The sequence below is a fragment of the Papaver somniferum genome, chromosome 5, assembly GCF_003573695.1.
Source record: "Papaver somniferum cultivar HN1 chromosome 5, ASM357369v1, whole genome shotgun sequence".
Taxonomy (NCBI): Eukaryota; Viridiplantae; Streptophyta; class Magnoliopsida; order Ranunculales; family Papaveraceae; genus Papaver; species Papaver somniferum.
The window spans coordinates 102,783,927-102,804,991 of record NC_039362.1 but is presented as its reverse complement, the minus strand read 5'-3'; positions in this window follow the sequence as shown (position 1 = coordinate 102,804,991).

Below are 21,065 nucleotides of genomic sequence, written 5' to 3'. Positions count from 1 at the left end.
ATCAACTTAGACACAAAAATGTGTCTATCATTATTGAGCCATAAAAAGATATAAGATATTAGAAAATAAAGTATAATTCCTTATTTTGGATTTCTTCTGATCCATTAACTTTCTTTTACCGGTCCACGAACGTCCGTGTCTTCTTCCTCTTTAAGAGTTTTTAGGGTTTCCATAACAAGGTTCCTTCTCTTATTCACAAATATATAGATATATATTTTTTGCTTTCTCCATCCCTATTCAAAAAATGTATGGAGAACTCTTCAAGATCTCAAAAATAGTAAATCTTGATATGGAAGAAGACATCAAAGGATGCAGTTCGGTTCAAGAACTTGTCTTGAAAAAGATGATTGCAAGGAAGGAGTACAACTCCTAGATTGGTGAATCTGTCAAGGATTTAATTCTTTTTCAAAATGACTCAAAGGTCGACTTTGCAAACCTTCAACTGTAAATAAATCATCTCATTGATGGTCAGACCAAAATCCCTGAAAATCAAAAGGTCTTGATACAGAACCAGAATAAACTCATCTCTGATTGTGTTAGAGCACTGCTTTGTCGAACTCGCAAGCGTTGCTATCTCAAGCTTCTTTGTCAAGTTTAGTAGCCAAAACTATAAGTCTTGATTTCTAGTTTACTTATAGCTAAGTCTCGGATTAGGATAGTAAGTGTAGTTGAGCATTAAACTTCATGGCGTTCATCGATTGAAGACGAAGGACTACTAAGGGGAGCTTGTGGAACTTCATCAACAAAAGGTATGCGGAGACTTGAACTCATCTATCACTCAAAAGTATGCTTACTTTATCTCCTATTTGAGACTAAAAGTCGTATATCTATATAGACTTCGATTATACACATTTGATAATTCGAGCTGAGTTTAACTCGCTTACATATTTCTCGAAATATGTGTTGGTAAGCTTTCGCTTTAACCAAGTTCATCTTATATTCTCGACGAAAGTCAAAAGATGATCATGTGAAAATCTCCTGGTAACATCTTACATGATTTGTGTAAGACAGACATTTGATGTGGACTCGGAATTTTTCGTATGGATCATTCGATCACTTGAAAATTGCTTTGAAGCTAATAGTTTGTGTGATACAGCTATTGTCGTCTTATAAGAATGTTTCAATGATTGAAATGGGAGTTTAGAACAATTAATCATGATTGGATATAGCATAGTAAGCATACTTGTATGCTAAACTGTTGCATGTTATTCCAAGTTCGGGAACCATAGTATGCATACCAGTATGCGTACTGGTTAGTTAATGAAAGTCCGGGAACTTAGTATGCATACCCTTATACGTACTGGCGTAAAGTTCATGTCCGGAAATTCAACTGAGTTTGAAGGTATGCGTACCCGTTCATATACCGACGAACCCAAACTTATTCCGGCCACTTAGGTATGCGTACCCGTTTGCATACTTGAGTAGGTTATGTTCCAAATACGGTTTGTTCATGAACTAATACATTTATATATTAAGGAATGCAGTCTTTTGTAAACCGTGGCTATGATGTTCATGAATTGATTCAAGTGGATCAAAATCGATTTTGCTTCAATTGTATCTTGTATACTTCTATGAGAATATATATACAATTGAACAACTCTAGAACAAGTTTCATTTGAGTCATTTGAACTAGTTATGGTTAAGATGAATAAGGTTGATATGAAAGTGTTCATATAGCTAACTTGGTTAACTATTGTTGAGAAAACAAGGTGCACACGTTTAGGTACGGTTACTCATATCTAAATGAAGTCACTTTTCATTCGTGTGTAACAAGCTAAGTTCGATCTAACGGTTGAAAGATATTAGCTTGAGCCTAATCAGGTTTTCATCTAACAGTGAATATTGAATGCTTTGTTACCAAGGTAGCATTGATTGCAAAACATGATTTGAAGACTATATAAGGGATAACTCTAGCAACTGGGAAACCTAATCCCCACACCTCATGTGTGATGCTAGTTGTGACTAGAGTCGATTCTCCTTTAAGCTTAGGTTTTTCCAAAACCCTGCAGGTTAACGACTTGAAGACTTCATTGGGATTGTAAAGCCATACCCAACTATTTTCTCTGTAGTTGTGTGTTCCGATCTTGCTGTTTTCGATCGTATTGAGTAGTATCTTCTCTAAGATTTGCTCGAGATTTAATCTCCGATAGGCAGGATAAAAAGTAGTCACAAACATCTTCGTCTTATCGTTTGTGATTCCACGATATCTTGTTTCGCTAACATACGATTAAGATAAATTGTGAGTTGATTGATATTACTAGGATGGTCTTCGGGAATATAAGACCGGTATATCAATTGGTTCCTGTTCACCTTGATTTATCAAAATATGGAACAAAACTCATAGGTATTTATGTGGGAGACAGATTTATCTATTTAATAGACTTTTATGTGTGAGAAAGATTGGTTTATCAGGTCTTCAACTTTGGGTCGTCGCAACTTTTAGTTGTGTGTGAGATCAGCTAAGAGAATCAAGTACACAGAGTCCTGCTGGGATTCAGAGGTGTAAGGAATGCGATTGTACCTTGATCTGTGTGAGATTGGTTAGGGCTCAACTACATTCTAGTCCGAAGTTAACTTGGAGTAGGCTAGTGTCTGTAGCGGCTTAATACAGTATGGTGTTCAAACATGGACTAGGTCCCGGGATTTTTTTGCATTTGCAGTTTCCTCGTTAACAAAACTTCTGGTGTCTGTGTTATTTCTTTTCCGCATTATATTTTCTATATAATTTAAATACCACTGGTTGTGCATAAGTTCAATCAATTATGAATCCAACCTTTGATTGTTGATTGAATTGATTGACTCTTGGATATTGGTTTTTGATACTGTCCAAGTTGTTTCTTATGATAATCAAGCTCACGGATTTATATTTGTTTGATTTTCTGATTACATTAAGAAACAAAGATATAACTCTTGGGTATATTTCTTGATTGAGCTCGCTTTATTATTTGGTGCTCTCAGAATGATATTGGACTTAGTCCATACAAATTTCCTAAACGAAATATTGGGTGAGGTTGTTAGACTCCCGCTTTTTGAATTGGTATCAGAGCAGGCAAACACATTTAAGACCTTATAAGTATTTGTTTGTAGCGATCTGACTCTATGGACAGTAGTGTTATCTCTGATAACGCAACACCAGTTCAGAAACATTCTGTCATGGTTCAAAGCCTTGAGTATTCTGAGAAATCTCTCACGTTTTCTGCATTGTATGAAACTGGGTTCAACTGGGAAACACTCCTAGATGAATAGTTGGATGATCTTTAAGATGAAAGTGATTCATACGAGGGACAAAATGTTGATGAGGAAGTCTCACAATATATCAAGCTTTTTGACCATCTCATAAAGAAAAAGAAGTCAACAACTTGCTTGCTGAATTTCTGACTCCTTTCTGTTAAGAAAACAGGAAATTCATAAAACTCTTTAAGGGATATGATTGTGGTTATAAACTCTTACAATCTCTTCTTAAAGATCGACAAGAAGATGTGCGTTCAAAGAGTTTTGAATGTAAGAATCTTCGTCGAAATCTCTTTGTGTTGAAAGAAAGACTTGCAGAAACTGAAGCAAGATATGACTCTCAACAAAAATGATTTGATGACAAAGAAATCGTCTTTCTCTCTAGAGAAAAACAATTGGAGGATGATCTAGATGCTGCTCTTGATAAGGTCAAATCACTGGAAGAGAATCTGAAAAGATTCAATGCTAGCTCAACAAAATTATCTACTACGCTGGGAGCATGTAAAGAACATCGTGATACACGTGGTCTGGGCTATAAAGAAATATACGCTCCTGTAGATGGTGGATTTTTGACAAGGGCTAAAATCATAAACTCATAATTATACGAAGCTCTGATCCAGCAATCAGACGTGAGTATCGAGACACGAGTCTCTCATCGAATTCTCAACGGAGAGTACTTTATCTCAGAGTACATGTAGATATGTAGTCTCACGACTGGACAACGGCATATCTCATGAATACTAAATACTTTTAGTGATTATTTCTATATAATATCACGAGATGGACGGCTCCTAGACAGCTTGCTCTGCTAGTATAGAGCGATAACGTCTTCAGGAACAAACAACGAGTTTACCCTGACTATATAAAGGATATGATTTACCGACAAGCTCATATCAGGATAATTAATGCTCCTAGACAGCTTGCTCTGCTAGTATAGAGCCACAAAGTTAATTATTCCTAGTTACAATTGCTCTTATTCCATGGTCGAATCCACGACTGGTCCATTGGAATGGCAATAACAATTGATCCTATTCCATGGTCGAATCCACGACTGGTCCCATGGAATGGAAATAACAATTGATCCTATTCCATGGTCGAATCCACGACTGGTCCCATGGAATGGCAATAACAATTGCTCCTATTCCATGGTCGAATCTGCGACTGGTCCCGGAATGGAAATAAACAATTGTTCTGATTCTATGATCGAATCCACGGCTTGATCTCATAGAATACAATAACTATATTATCTCATTACTCCGATTTCATGATCGAATCCACAACTGGTCTCATAAATGGTAATAGATAAATCTTAATTACCGATTCTATGGTCGAATCTACGATCCCATGGAATGGTAATGCTCACTTTATTATTCTGAATTCGTAGTCGAATCCTCAGCTGATCCTATGAATTAATAATAAACATCTTATTACTCAGTTTTGTGAATTATTCTCCACTGAATTCCACAATTAGTAATAAATAATCAACAACCGGGCGTCTGAGCTACCTCTAAGTAAGCCCCGATTCAAATGGTGAAAGTGTATTCAACGACGATACACTAACAGTCACCGCACGAACGAGTATTTCAAAATACAACGAAACGATGAACCTATGCAAAATAGGAAGAAAATAATAAATAATTAAAAATATTGACCAGGTGCTGGGACACGGACACGACTACCGACCGTGTCGTGGTCAATCCACGCCAGTTTTATTTTTAATACATTTTTATTATTTTCCATGATTTGATGAAAATTCTCTCATTGATCAAATCTCCTTCGTCTCGAGGAAACTCCTCGGTTTCATGGTACTTCCATAAATCCATAAAAATAATATAAAATTAAGGAAAAAGTGTGGGGCGTGACCATTGGCCAACCGGCCATGCCTTGGTCCCAGCCGGCCCCACACCCACGGTTCCTTATTATTTTATTATTATTATTATTTCTCTAATTTCATGAAAAAACTCCTTGATTTCATGGTATTTTTGCACAAATCATCATAAAAATAAAATAAATTATGAAAACTTGTGGGACCGGGCCACTAGCCGGCCGGCCATGCCCTAGCCGGTCCCACACGCCCTTGCTTTATTATTTATTATTATTTATTATTTTCCTTGAATTCATCAAATTCCTTGATTTATGGTATTTCTCTCAAATTAGGAAAAATTCCCTCAAATCATCAAAAATACTAAAAAATATTAAAAAATTATGAAAACTCGTGGGACCGGCCATAGCCGGCCATGCCTCCATGGTCACACCGTTGTTTTATTATTTTAATATTTTGCTTCCATGAACTCATGAAAACTCCTTCAATTCATGGAAACTCCCTAAATTCATCAAATTTCTCAAAATTCATGAATTTTTCATAAAATCATCAAAATATTATAAAATTAAGGAAAAGGCACCACGGGACCGTGGTCACGACCGGCCGACCATGCCTTGACCACGGCGGTCCCACGCCTCCTCATTCCTTATTTTATAATTATTTTTCATCATCTCATGGTGTTTTCCTCAGTTTCGTCGAAACCCTAATTTTGGCATATTTTCTCGAATGGATGCTCAATTGCACGCCAGAAAATATCAAAATTCTCAGGACTGAGACGCGGACGCCTTGGGGACACGAGCACGCTATCTTGACCGACCAAGATTGGCTCTTTGGCTCACGGAAGCCGGTCCCATCAATTTTCACAGTTTTGACCTAATTTGCACAATTGCTCGTATTAGGTCCAAAACTCTTCCAAACACTTTGGATTTTCATGAAGTGATCATCAGGCGGTCACGTGACAACCCAGGGCCGGTTTCATGACTCCATGGTCGGTCCCTCCTCGTCATAATTAATTAGGTTTTCTCACCTAAGGCTCAGACGAGCATTTTGAATAAATGATTAACCAGCATTTAATCATTCTTCACCAACAAATCGTCAACTCTTCAGGAGTTCTTCGTATTTGCTCACGTGAGCATATGGACACTACATGGTTGATCCACGGTCCCATATGTCGCTCCCTCCTTCGTCCCATGGTTAAACTTCTGACGAACCATGAATTGATCATCAATTGATCAAATTAGGGTTTCTGAATCCAAGGATCATCATTCCAGATTCCAACCTTAATAATTTTACGACGGCCTCATGGTCATTAATTTTATTAATTATGCTCGGTTCAACGACCAATATTCTAATTAATATTTTTCGTACGCTGCCAATAATCCATCAGATGAGCAACACATGCTCAGACGATCAAATATTCAACAATTCATCACATGAGAAACACTTGCTCAGATGATAAATATTTTCTCAAACCAAGGAATATTGGTTCAACAATCAATATTCAACGATCCATCGAATGGGCAATATTTGGTCACTTCATCGTAAGAACTATATCTCTGTCTCATGACATGTTCAACTCATGAGTTTCATAACATCATGTTCAACTCAGAAACTACATGGACTCATTGTCCTATCAAACCACGAAGTCATCAATTGACTAACATACCACGAGACGTCAATCGTGTCACTTTGGGGGGATATCACTTAGGGTTTTGGTCTGGCGGTCTACGGCACGTGTGTTCAAACACACGATGGAATGTGAGCAAGTCGTGCAATCAGTTGAATGAATTCACGAGGTAGTGGGAAAATCGACCAAGTCTCCACACGTTGAGCAACTGGTTTCAAACACGATCTCCACTTCCCCACTCCTTGATTCCATCAACTGCCACACTTCATGGGATCATGGTGTCTACAATTCCAACAATATAAATAAGTCTCTGAATCGTGATTGAATCAGCATCAACAGTATCATCAATCTCACGTCTCATCGACAACACGAGATCATCAACTCATCAATTGAGCAACTACTCTCAATTGAGAAATTTCAATCATTCAGAGCTTATCATATTCTGAATTCACACACCCACAATCTTTGATTACCATTGATTCCACACATTTCCCAGCTTCCCTCCTACAGATCAACCCATCCTCTCTTGTGACCGAATTTACTCTGGAACAGTCATTGTTTTGATTTAGGTCGGAGTACTACAAATTGATCTCTCGAATCTAAAGCACCCCCTTTGCAGCGGTGCAACTGTGTGAGGTTTAACATTTCGCTCGGTTCGAGGAGTCTCCTCCGTACGGTCGTCTCCTCAATTCCTTAAAAACCAGCAAATCGTTTTTCCCCATCTACAGATTGGTGACCACAGTGGGAGATCATTCTCTCGGTTGCAATCTCAATTCGGTAGGATGGTCGGTCTTAGGTATGGTTCAGTTACCAATCCGGGTTCAACACCCAACTCTAACATTGCAAGTCCTAGTTGTACTCCCAGCAAGTACTACTCCTATTAACGTTGCAGGCTCTAGTGGTAGCGCTAACACCACTCCTCCGTCCAGCAATATCACGTCACATGTTACTATCACTCTTCCAAGCACTGGTGCTCCAGAGATAGCCCCTGCAAGTGACGACACTGGCGCCATCAACAACCACTCTTCGGTTGGTCTCTTGAAGAAACCAGAGGAAATCAACTTGATCTCATGAAGGTTTAGACTAACGTGGCTGCAACACAGAAAGAGTTGTAAGCTTATCTCAAAATTCTCACAGACAAGTTTGCGTCTGAACGAACTCAGTCTCAGCGCGAAAAAGGAGAAGCTAAAGAAACATCTTCAACTGCTGATCCTGAAATCTCTCCAATCAATGTTGTACAAGATGAAGAATTCCGCAAAGCTGCAGATGACTCTCCAGCAAAGGAACTTGCAGGCTTCATCGCTCGTGAGGACCTGGAACGCTTCATGGAGGATCGAGGAAAAGACAAAGCATCATATGTTCATCGTTATCAACCTTCATACCCTATTGCTACGCAAATAATTTCTTTCCCGAAGGGCTACACTTCCCCAACGTTCGCACTATATAACGGAACATGGAGCGCTCGAGAACACGTCTCTCGATCCCTGGAGGCACCGGGAGAGCATGAACAAAACGAAATGATCCCAATCTACGGAGCCTTTCTCTACGACTTCAGACTCTCTCAGAACTTCATGAAGCATCCAAAATATCAGCGATTACTACACCTGCTTTGCTGAGCAAAGTCTACAAGGTCGAGGAACCTCGAAGCAGCCGACGCCTGATCAACAAACAATACAATGTCCAACCTTCTATGAACATTATTGCTCAAGCAAAAGGAAAGCTTCTGCTCAACCATGAGACGTCCAATACCTCATCCTACAAAAGCATCAAGAAAGGATAACCAATCTTACACAAACCTCGATCCAGCATTAACGAACGGGGAGATGATCGGACATAGTCAAACTTATCATGAAGCAGTGATCGAGTTACTAGAAGTCTGGGTTCAAGATGGTGCAATCAAATCGCTGCTCATCATAGAGAGCCAACTGAAGAAAAATGAAGAAACCCAGGTACTGTCACCTTCATAGATCCATCAAATCATCCAACAAGTAACTGCAATATTTTGAAGCAAATTTTCAAAGAGAAGGTTGATCCATAATAGCTTCAACGAGGGACTGAAGGAGTACACAAGAGTCCTCTCCCAATCAGAAGCTTTACACTCTATCTGAACAACCTATCAAAGAGGCAGTTCAATCCTGGTCGAACGTGAATTCACTATCTGTCGAAGGCACGAAGGAGAGACATGTTCACATCATTGAACACATCATGTCAAGAAGTCCATTCCGTAAATACTTCTTGAGCCTCCATCCACGGACCAAGAGGTGTACGACTGGGGACTGCTTACCACAGTCAATCTCAGAAGAAACGAATTGGGAAGAACGTTGATCGATGTTGACACCGCCATCAACAACATTCCACTGAAAACCATCGGATCCACATGCATCACTCGACAAGAATATACTCATGCTCCATCTCAATCAGAGACCTTGAAGGAGCGCTCGGAAATACTTATGGCTACATCATTCTCAAAGTAAACATAAGTTCAACCTGGACAGAAACCAAGTTTCACATAATCAGGAAGATCCAGGATATGACACGTCCTTCAGAAGAGCGTGGATCCATGCTGAAAAGATGGGTACTTACAAAGCGCCTTTGGTTACATATCTGTCCAACAAAGAAAGTTTTGATCCAGAAGATTTGACGGACATTCCATCATCAGAGCACTTGGAGGAATTTCAAACTTTGACGAGATTGAAGCAAGAACCTGCAAAAGATGCATAGACATTCATCAAGAGGTTCCACACTCAGGCAAGTCTCATTCCTCCCGTGTGTACGTCATTTATTTCCTCACATGCTATGTAGCATTGGGACTTAATTATGCTAGCAACTCTGCAAGACGTTATGAATGGTAACTTCACCGCATTAGTATTTTACCAAGTGGTTGAATTTGACATTTCTCTGAATCGATCACTGAGACATTCATTGCTGAGATGATGTCCAAACATGGCAAAGAACACTTTGGTAGTTTCTACATAGCCTTGCAGGAGCGTCCATGTGTGCCACAAAATTAGAAAGATCTGACTTCTGCACAAGTGTTGAATCCCACTGCTGCAACGAAAGGAATGCTGAATCAACAGAAGAAAGTCGGGGCCCAGACGATCAAACCTAAGACATGCTCAAGGGGTATGACGCTTCAACGCTCAATCATCTAAGAATCCTTCAAAATTGTACTCCCAATCAAAGAGTACACCTCCGATAATGGCGCCTCTGGCTTCAACACAAATATCTGATTCAACACCAGCACGGCACTACATTCGATAAGTCTTCATTATCTCATTATAAGACTTCTGAAGCAGATGCAACATCATTCACACATGAGTGTTACCAACTCCTTCAACATACACTGGGCAACCTGAGGTGATTCCGTGAAACTTCAACGACGGGACTTCTCTACATCACAAAACCCTACATGACTGAGGAACTTGTTCCCTTCACCGATCTAGAACGGAGATTTCTGCTGCTATCTTCTACAACAACGTGGATTCACTTAAAAAGCCGCTTCATGATACAGTCATTCTTTCAAGAGCACTCAAGTTGAACTCCCAGTATACCGGATTCTCAACTCACTAACTAGTCCGTGAACGTGAAAGGCTCACTGGATGAAGGAACAAAAATTATATCTATAATCATAGTTCTAGCCTTTTCGGTCTTTAGAGCAACTTCAACCATGGTATCAACATCAACAATAATCTCTAGAGGAACACCATCCATGATCTTAGCATCGACAAGGATATTTGGAGCATAATAATTCATGGTCTCAGCACCAACAACGGTTTCAGGAGCAACATCCTCATGACAAGGCTCCATCAACTAACCATTCTCTGAAGTATTGCTCGAGGAAACGGACTTCTCGAAGCACTAATGATTCATATCAAGGCATGTAGACATGAAATATGCTCACATGAAAGTCTTTCTGAAGATTACACGATGGGCGGGCACAACACCAAAGTCTTCTACAAGATGTTCTCATCACCTCTACAAATGAGATACAACATACTTCAGCAAATGGGTTTACAAAAACGTACCAACGAGTGAGGAATGAGACGATACTTCCTTAACATAAGATGTTCGTCTATATCTCTTATACAACCTACCAAAAGGGCGCATCAATCGTACGTACGAGCTGAAAGATATGGCCTTTACCGTCAGGTCTACGAAATCTGAAAAATTTGTACGGGATTAAAAATTACAAATGTGCACGCTTTGTTGGATGACCTCTACAACTACAAATTGAGTGATTCTTGTCTCATCGGATAACTCAGTCTCTTAGCTTCAAAATTTAGGGTCAAGCATCAAATTCTGACGTCGTATGAGGTTCCTACATCTTCCAGAGCGTACAATATGCAAGCAGCAATTCTTAGACGGTATTCAAGACTTCCACAGTCGATCGGTGTCCACCAGGTCTTTCCACTAAGTACTTCATCAAGGTACCTCCAACTTCGACCATCTAGGTCTTTACATCAATTTTTCTACCCGGGTCCTCTATCTAGGTCTCACCAAAAGAAGGGAAAACGAAATGGAGAGACTTAACAAAATACTGGGAATTGACGGTCCACTTGTCAAGACGATCGATTTCACAATCCAAAACCGATCAAGAAATCAAGACCAGAATAAAACCTCACATCTCTCAGAAGTCCAAGGTTCAAGATATCATGGAAAGAAAACTAAAGTCAGCAAATAAGATTTCTGCTTTTCTTCATCCATCTTCTTCAACACGACATCACTGGTGGTGAAAGAAGTGTCACCTTCCACCGCTTTCCTTATAGCATCAATCTTTTGACGAAGCCACTTCAGATTGAAGCCAAGTTCTTCAGCTTTCTTCAAGTTGTACTCCCAATCAAAGAGTACATCCCGGGTGACAGTATTTCCAGTTGTGATGCGGATATCATTTATAACACGCAATATGGCTTCTACATGCCTCGTCAAGAAATAACTATGCTCCGGATCCTTAGTAACGACTATGTGCCCATACATCTTCCACGATTTCTCGTACAAGCCTGCATATCCAATGGGAACTCTAAATCCGCCAACTAGTTCATGATACGGGAGTGAAGCATCGAACGGAGGATCAAAAGCAACTCCTGCACTTGGATATTCATGCACCACTATACGGTTCTCAATTACTGGAGCAGCCTCGAGGGCAACAGTTTCTTCAGTATTCTCTACTGGTGTTTCGATTTCTTCTATCACTGAAGCAGCAACAATCTGAGTTTCCAAGACTTCAATGACAACCTTCTCATGGCATTGAAGTGCAGAGATTGTTGTCTCTTCATCAATAACTCCAGGGCAGTTTGAGTTATCCTCATTGGTTTCAATATCCTCAACTTCGGTATTTGGCACCTAATACGAAGATTACATGAGGATTAGAGTCATTTAAGCTTGAAACCAAATGAGATCATAAAATACATCATACAAGCAATCCAACATCATCAATATTAATCATTATACACTCAAGGCACGAGCAAATAGCATGAAAGTCATGAAAATACGTTTCACGGTAACCTCGTCTGAAGAAACTGTACTCTTCCCTGTACTAAAAGACGAAATGGGAGCAATCTACGAGTAATCTGAAGATGGGTTATATACCATTCTCTTCGTATGGATGTCCTCTACAACTTCTAAAAATTTCATGACAATCCGATGAACGAGCAAAGATATGTGGCTAAAACATGGAGCAACATGCCATCTGAAAAAGTTCTAAAGGTCTCCTGGAAGTTCACTATTTCGCCTTTTTCAGGCCCTAAACATGCTCAAACTTCAAAGAGCTTCTGTGTTAAAGCTTGGAATTTTCCTGGGCTTGAAGATACATGTGCAAACCGCGAAAATACGACTTCGGACGAAGATTCTACAGCGTTTTTATAAAATCTGAAGTCTGAAATTTTCCGGTGACGTATTTCGGCAAAGTTATCCATAAATTCACATGGATTTTCATTCATTCACGAATCAGCGATATCATACTTCTTTGAAGAAATTACAGGAGATATACTTACTAAGGGAGTCTCTAAATCATTTGAAGGCTCGACGATGCCAGAATCTCCGTTGACAACACCGCTATCTCCATTCGGTTCGGGATTTCGGGAATTCTCCATATACCGATCTCCCAAAAAAGAGTGCGCTTCATCAACATGATTCTTATCTACAATGATTTCTTCCTGGATTCATCAAAAAAAATTATTATTATTTCATTCAAGGAGATGCCGCGATCACCTGCACGAAAGAGATATTTACATCGACTTCTTCATCAGTACTGGATTCCTGAATTGTTCGCCTGGGAACAAGTTGAAGACCGTCAATCGATGGAGAAAAGGTCTGAAAAGAAATAACAAAACCTTGGTCTCGTTATCCTAATTGAACGGGCAGGAAAAAGTCATGACACAAGGAACGCTAACAACTCACCAAAGAAACGGTTGGGGATTGCACGTCATTTGCTAACATCCTGTAGTCCTTACTTCTGGGTGCTCCGCCCCAAAGACTTTCTTCCATTTCTGAGGAGTCTACATTGATCTGAAACCTCACTACATGATCATCCTGTGGTATAGTTGATGAAATAACCAGTAGTACAACTCAGTATGAAGGATCTCTCACCATCACTCAAAGGTACCAGAAGTACCATTTCTTGAAGTTACACCCCGGAGATGTCATCCCTGGAAACATCGTCTTTGAAAGTGTCATCATGGGAGTCAGTCATTCTTGCAAAGTGGCTATGACAGATGCATAACATTCAGCGCATCATTTATACAAAATGCAGGATTCAGCAAAACAACGAATCATGGAATAAAGATGCTCACATTAGCGTCTGCAAAAATGGTAACTTTCAACTCTTACCTGTTTACGATTCCACTAACAGTACATGAGTTAATACTTCAAATCTTGCTTGTTCCTTCAAACCTGTTAAGACGAGCAAAATTCTGACATAATTTTCACAAAACCGTGAACAACCCATGTAAATTTTACAATGTGAACATTCACTGGTTTCTCAAAATATGGACAGACGTCCATTCTACGATTGTGAAAACTCACATATAGACATTCTTTCACCATGTACGGTTGTCTACTTTCAACAATTGTTCAAAATCAAAACATTGATTTTACAAAATATATTTTAACGTGAAATTCACGTAAATTTGAAATATATATCTATGTATTTTTGCTCCCTCGCACGAGCATCTGTCTTTGAAGCGAGAGTATATTTTCAAAGATTTCCGAAAGATCGAAGATAAAAATTTTCATGAAGTCTCATAAACAAAATTTTATTACTAACAAACACACGTCTATCAAAGAAAAAAAAAATCTTTTCTCTCGTACGAGCATCCACCTTTGAAACGAGAGTTTATTCCACTTTGTGAAATCTCACATATTTAAAATATAAAATTCCGGTTTTCGTGAAAGCTCATAAACAAATTTTATATCATTAGACTCAGGTCTATTTTGTTTGTTCCTTAAACTAACGAGCGAACGAGCGTCTATTCATAAAACAAGGATTTGTTTTCATGGGCCCGTCCCGCGAATCCTGACCAACCACGGACTCGTCGTCCAAACCATCGGTTCAAGACCAAATTTATGCTCATCAAACGGCACTCCAATCATGACATTGAAGCCTTCATCAAGTCGTGGTTTTCTCATGCTCTCTAAATCCGGTAACGTCTCAACTTACGACTAAGTTCAATTACTGGTATTGTTATTTATGGCCGGAAAATCACCATTTAATGCTGACTGAGAAACACAGCTTTCCTCAGTAAGCCGGGGACTTAATGTAGATGGTGGATTTTCGACAAGGGATAAAATCCTAAACTCATAATTATACGAAGCTCTGATCCAGCAATCAGACGTGAGTATCGAGACACGGGTCTCTCATCGAATTCTCAACGGAGAGTACTTTCTCTCAGAGTACATGTAGATATGTAGTCTCACGACTGGACAACGGCATATCTCATGAATACTGAATACTTTCAGTGATTATTTCTATATAGTATCACGAGATGGACGGCTCCTAGACAGCTTGCTCTGCTACTATATAGCGATATCATCTTCAGGAACAAACAACGAGTTTACCCTGACTATATAAAGGATATGACTTACCGACAAGCTCATATCGGGATAATTAATGCTCCTAGACATCTTGCTCTGCTAGTATAGAGCCACAAAGTTAATTATTCCTAATTACAATTGATCTTATTCCATGGTCGAATCCACGACTGGTCCATTGGAATGGCAATAACAATTGCTCCTATTCCATGGTCGAATCCACGACTGGTCCCATGGAATGGAAATAACAATTGATCTTATTCCATGGTCGAATCCACGACTGGTCCCATGGAATGGCAATAACAATTGCTCCTATTCCATGGTCGAATATGCGACTGGTCCCATGGAATGGCAATAAACAATTGTTCTGATTCTATGATCGAATCCACGGCTTGATCTCATAGAATAGCAATAACTAAATTATCTCATTACTCCGATTTCATGATCGAATCCACCACTGGTCTCATAAATGGTAATAGACAAATCTTAATTACTCCGATTATATGGTCGAATCTACGATCTCATGGAATGCTAATGCTCACTTTATTATTCAGAATTCGTAGTCGAATCCTCAGTTGATCCTATGAATTAATAATAAACATCTTACTACTCAGTTTTGTAAATTATTCTCCACTGAATTCCACAATTAGAAATAAATAATCAATAACCGGGCGTCTGAGCTACCTCTAAGTAAGGCCCGATTCAAATAGTGAAAGTGTATTCAACGACGATACACTAACAGTCACCGCACGAACGAGTATTTCAAAATACAACAAAACGATGAACCTATACAAAATAGGGAAGAAAATAATAAATAATTAAAAATATTGACCTAGGTGCTGGGAACACGGACACACGACCTATCGACCGTGCCGTGTTCAATTCCACGCCAGTTTTATATTTTTAATACATTTTTATTATTTTCCGTGACTTGATGAAAATTCTCTCATCTGATCAAATTTCCTTCGTTTCGAGGAAACTCCTCGGTTTCATGGTACTTCCATAAATCCATAAAAATAATATAAAATTAAGGAAAGGAGTGTGGGGCGTGACCATTGGCCAACCGGCCATGCCTTGGTCCCAGCCGGCCCCACACCTCACGGTTCCTTATTATTTTATTATTATTATTATTTCTCTAATTTCATGAAAAACTCCTTGATTTCATGGTATTTTTTGTACAAATCATCATATAATAATAAAATAAAATTATGAAAACTTGTGGGACCGGGCCACTAGCCGGCCGGCCATGCCCTAGCCGGTCCCACACGCCCTTTGCTTTATTATTTTATTATTATTTATCCTATTTTTCCTTGAATTCATCAAATTCCTTGATTTTATGGTATTTCTCTCAAATTAGGAAAAATTCCCTCAAATCATCAAAAATACCTAAAAAATATTAAAAAATTATGAAAAACTCGTGGGACCGGGCCACTAGCCGGCCGGCCATGCCTCCATGGTCCCACACGCCCGTGTTTTTATTATTTTAATATTTTGCTTCCATGAACTCATGAAAACTCCTTCAATTCATGGAAACTCCCTAAATTCATCAAATTTCTCAAAATTCATGAATTTTTCATAAAATCGTCAAAATATTATAAAATTAAGGAAAAGCCACCACGGGACCGTGGTCACGACCGGACGACCATGACTTGACCATGGCGGTCCCACGCCTCCTCATTCCTTATTTTATAATTATTTTTTATCATCTCATGGTGTTTTCCTCAGTTTCGTCGAAACCCTAATTTTGGCATATGTTCTCAAATGGATGCTCAATTGCACGCCAGAAAATGTAAAAATTCTAAGGACTGAGACGCGGACGCCTTGGGGACACGAGCACGCTCTCTTGACCGACCAAGATTGGCTCTTTGGCTCACGGAAGCCGGTCCCATCAATTTTCACAGTTTTGACTTAATTTGCACAATTGCTCGTATTAGGTCCAAAATTCTTCCAAACACTTTGTATTTTCATGAAGTGATCGTCAAGAGGTCACGTGACAACCCAGGTCCGTTTCATGACTCCATGGTCGGTCCCTCACCTCGTCATAATTAATTAGATTTTCTCACCTAAGGCTCAGACGAGCATTTTTGAATAAATGATTAAGCCAGCATTTAATCATTCTTCCACCAACAAATCGTCAACTCTTCAGGAGTTCTTCGTATTTGCTCACGTGAGCATATAGAAACTACATAGTTGATCCACGGTCCCATATAGTCGCTCCCTCCTTCGTCCTATGGTTAAACTTCTGACGAACCATGAATTGATCATCAATTGATCAAATTAGGGTTTCTGAATCCAAAGATCATCATTCCAGATTCCAACCTTAATAATTTTACGACGGCCTCGTGGTCATTAATTTTATTAATTATGCTCGGTTCAACGACCAGTATTCTAATTAATATTGTTGCTACGCTGCCAATAATCCATCAGATGAGCAACACATGCTTATATGATCAAATATTCAACAATTCATCACATGAGCAACACTTGCTCAGATGATAAATATTTGCTCAAACCAAGGAATATTGGTTCAACAATCAATATTCAACGATCCATCGAAAGAGCAATATTTGCTCACTTCATCGTAAGAATTATATCTCTGTCTCATGACATGTTCAACTCATGAGTTTCAGAACATCATGTTCAACTCAGCAACTACATGGACTCATTGTCCTATCAAACCACGAAGTCATCAATTGACTAACATACCACGAGACGTCAATCGTGTCACTTTGGGGGGATATCACTTAGGGTTTTGGTCTGGCGGTCTACGGCACGTGTGTTCAAACACACGATGGAATGTGAGCAAGTCGTGCAATCAGTAGAAGGAATTCACGAGGTAGTGGGAAAATCGACCAAGTCTCCACACGTTGAGCAACTGGTTTCAAACACGATCTCCACTTCCCCACTCCTTGATTCCATCAACTGCCACACTTCATGGGATCATGGTGTATACAATTCCAACAATATAAATAAGTCTCTGAATCGTGATTGAATCAGCATCAACAGTATCATCAATCTCACGTCTCATCGACAACACGAGATCATCAACTCATCAATTGAGCAACTACTCTCAATTGAGAATTTCAATCATTCAGAGCTTATCATATTCAGAATTCACACACCCACAATCTTTGATTACCATTGATTCCACACATTTCCCAGCTTCCCTCCTACAGATCAACCCATCCTCTCTTGTGACCGAATTTACTCTGGAACAGTCATTGTATTGATTTAGTCCGGAGTACTACAAATTAATCTCTCGAATCTAAAGAACCCCCTTTGCAGTGGTGCATCTGTGTGAGGTTTAACATTTCGCTCGGTTCGAGGAGTCTCCTCCGTACAGTCGTCTCCTCAATTCCTTAAAAACCAGCAAATCGTTTTTTCCCATCTACAGATTGGTGACCACAGTGGGAGATCATTCTCTCGGTTGCAATCTCAATTCGGCAGGATGGTCGGTCTTAGGTATGGTTCAGTTACCAATCCGGGTTCAACACCCAACTCTAACATTGCAAGTCCTGGTGGTACTCCCAGCAAGTAATACTCCTATTAACGTTGCAGGCTCTAGTGGTAGCGGTAACACCACTCATCCGTCCAGCAATATCACGTCACATGTTACTATCACTCTTCCAAGCACTGGTGCTCCAGAGATCGCCCCTGCAAGTGACGACACTGGCGCCATCAACAACCACTCTTCGGTTGGTCTCTTGAAGAAACCAGAGAAAATCATCTTGATCTCATGAAGTTTCAGACTAACGTGGCTGCAACACAGAAAGAGTTGTAAGCTTATCTCAAAATTCTCACAGACAAGTTTGCGTCTGAACGAACTCAGTCTCAGCGCGAAAAAGGAGAAGCTAAAGAAACATCTTCAACTGCTGATCCTGAAATCTCTCCAATCAATGTTGTACACGATGAAGAATTCCGCAAAGCTGCAGATGACTCTCCAGCAAAGGAACTTGCAGGCTTCATCGCTCGTGAGGATCTGGAACGCTTCATGGAAGATCGAGGAAAAGACAAAGCATCATATGTTCATCGTTATCAACCTTCATACCCTATTGAAGGAGCGCTCGGAAATACTTATGGCTACATCAGTCTCAAAGTAAACATAAGTTCAACCTGGACAGAAACCAAGTTTCACATAATCAGGAAGATCCAGGATATGACACGTCCTTCAGAAGAGCGTGGATCCATGCTGAAAAGATGGGTACTTACAAAGCGCCTTTGGTTACATATCTCTCCAACAAAGAAAGTTTTGATCCAGAAGATTTGACGGACATTCCATCATCAGAGCACTTGGAGGAATTTCGAACTTTGACGAGATTGAAGCAAAAACCTGCAAAAGATGCATAGACATTCATCAAGAGGTTCCACACTCAGGCAAGTCTCATTCCTCCCGTGTGTACGTCATTTATTTCCTCACATGCTATGTAGCATTGGGACTTAATTATACTAGCAACTCTGCAAGACGTTATGAATGGTAACTTCACCGCATTAGTATTTTACCAAGTGGTTGAATCTGACATTTCTCTGAATCGATCACTGAGACATTCATTGCTGAGATGATGTCCAAACATGGCAAAGAACACTTTGGTAGTTTCTACATAGCCTTGCAGGAGCGTCCATGTGTGCCACAAAATTAGAAAGATCTGACTTCTGCACAAGTGTTGAATCTCACTGCTGCAACGAAAGGAATGCTGAATCAACAGAAGAAAGTCGGGGCCCAGACGATCAAACCTAAGACATGCTCAAGGGGTATGACGCTTCAACGCTCAATCATCTAAGAAGCCTTCAAAATTATACTCCCAATCAAAGAGTACACCTCCGATAATGGCGCCTCTGGCTTCAACACAAATATCTGATTCAACACCAGCACGGCACTACATTCGATAAGTCTTCATTATCTCATTATAAGACTTCTGAAGCAGATGCAACATCATTCACACATGAGTGTTACCAACTCCTTCAACATACACTGGGCAACCTGAGGTGATTCCGTGAAACTTCATCGACGGGACTTCTCTACATCACAAAACCCTACATGACTGAGGAACTTGTTCCCTTCACCGATCTAGAACGGAGATTTCTGCTGCTATCTTCTACAACAACGTGGATTCACTTAAAAAGCCGCTTCATGATACAGTCATTCTTTCAAGAGCACTCAAGTTGAACTCCCAGTATACCGGATTCTCAACTCACTAACTAGTCCGTGAACGTGAAAGGCTCACTGGATGAAGGAACAAAAATTATATCTATAATCATAGTTCTAGCCTTTTCGGTCTTTAGAGCAACTTCAACCATGGTATCAACATCAACAATAATCTCTAGAGGAACACCATCCATGATCTTAGCATCGACAAGGATATTTGGAGCATAATAATTCATGGTCTCAGCACCAACAACGGTTTCAGGAGCAACATCCTCATGACAAGGCTCCATCAACTAACCATTCTCTGAAGTATTGCTCGAGGAAACGGACTTCTCGAAGCACTAATGATTCATATCAAGGCATGTAGACATGAAATATGCTCACATGAAAGTCTTTCTGAAGATTGCACGATGGGCGGGCACAACACCAAAGTCTTCTACAAGATGTTCTCATCACCTCTACAAATGAGATACAACATACTTCAGCAAATGGGTTTACAAAAACTTACCAACGAGTGAGGAATGAGACAATACTTCCTCAACAAAAGATGTTCGTCTATGTCTCTTATACAACCTACCAAAAGGGCGCATCAATCGGACGTACGAGCTGAAAGATATGGCCTTTACCGTCAGGTCTACGAAATCTGAAAAATTTGTACGGGATTAAAAATTACAAATGTGCACGCTTCGTTGGATAACCTCTACAACTCCAAATTGAGTGATTCTTGTCTCATCGGATAACTCAGTCTCTTAGCTTCAAAATTTGGGGTCAAGCATCAAATTCTGACGTCGTATAAGGTTCCTACATCTTCCAGAGTGTACAATATGCAAGCAGCAATTCTTAGACGGTATTCAAGACTTCCACAGTCGATCGGTGTCCACCAGGTCTTTCCACTAAGTACTTCATCAAGGTACATCCAACTTCGACCATCTAGGTCTTTACATCAATTTTTCTACCTGGGTCCTCTATCTAGGTCTCACCAGAAGAAGGGAAAACGAAAGGGAGAGACTTAACAAAATACTGGGAATTGACGGTCCACTTGTCAAGACGATCGATTTCACAATCCAAAACCGATCAAGAAATCAAGACCAGAATAAAACCTCACATCTCTCAGAAGTCCAAGGTTCAAGATATCATGGAAAGAAAACTAAAGTCAGCAAAATAAGATTTCTGCTTTTTGATTATAATTTTTTCGTGGTTGTAGTAATGAGGTTCAA